The sequence below is a fragment of the Bombyx mori genome, chromosome 26, assembly GCF_030269925.1.
Source record: "Bombyx mori chromosome 26, ASM3026992v2".
Lineage (NCBI taxonomy): Eukaryota > Metazoa > Arthropoda > Insecta > Lepidoptera > Bombycidae > Bombyx > Bombyx mori.
Window position 1 is genome coordinate 4148479 of NC_085132.1, and position 889 is coordinate 4149367.

The 889-nt window shown below is 32.1% G+C and overlaps 1 non-coding gene across 1 annotated transcript; it reads right to left on the minus strand.

Annotated features, from left to right (window-relative positions):
• Positions 1–485: 485 nt before the first annotated feature.
• Positions 486–556, minus strand: TRNAG-GCC (transfer RNA glycine (anticodon GCC)). Its single transcript has one exon. It is a non-coding gene; the product is annotated as a tRNA-Gly (tRNA).
• Between the last annotated feature and the right edge of the window lie 333 nt (positions 557–889).

Genomic DNA, 889 nt, shown 5'->3' on the forward strand with positions numbered 1-889 from the left:
CCCCATTGTACGGTAACTTAGAATAGATTTATTTGACAATACACACGTAGATATGAAATATATATGTACTCATAATTACTTATATGTAGTCTATGTGCTAGTATTAAGATAAATATTACACTTTATGAACTATTTTTTATTGCTCATAGAAGATGACATTAGATGGAGTCAACTAAAATTTATATCTTAGATTAGGTACTAAGAACATGGCAGTTCATTTTCAAAACATGAACTGTATGTGTTCCTCTAAATTTCTGAAAAAGCGAATGTGTATAGACTTCGTCGTTTACAATATTTACTAGATTATTTTATACAGCGACATCTATGTTCATTCTTAAGAACTACCAGAAGAAATTTAAGTAGAAAGTTGATTATAAATATATATTAAACGAACAATGAAAAGATGTGCAATACGCATTTACAATGTGTAAAGACATAGATTTTTTTTGCGGTTTTGAGAATAAATTTTAAAATATAAAAAAGGATGCATCGGCCGGGAATCGAACCCGGGCCGCCCGCGTGGCAGGCGAGCATTCTACCACTGAACCACCGATGCTTACACTATCTCTGGTGAAATAATAGATTATATATAACTAATTAGTAACGTAATAATAGATAAATAACCAATCTAATCAAATCTAATAAAGAAAGCGGTTGGTGGTAATGTTATACCACAGGGTCCATGCCACCCATGAGGAACACTATGGAGAAAAATCACATGTGGTCGCAATCCTTAGCAGCGAAGGAACGATGAAGAAGAATAAAATAATTATTAAATTATAATAAACCGAGCGACTAGTGGCTCGCCCTAAAATACGTTTTAGCGACTTAAATAACTTATGATAGACTTATTTTGTCATCTCTAAATATGTATTACATCTGTTTAAAG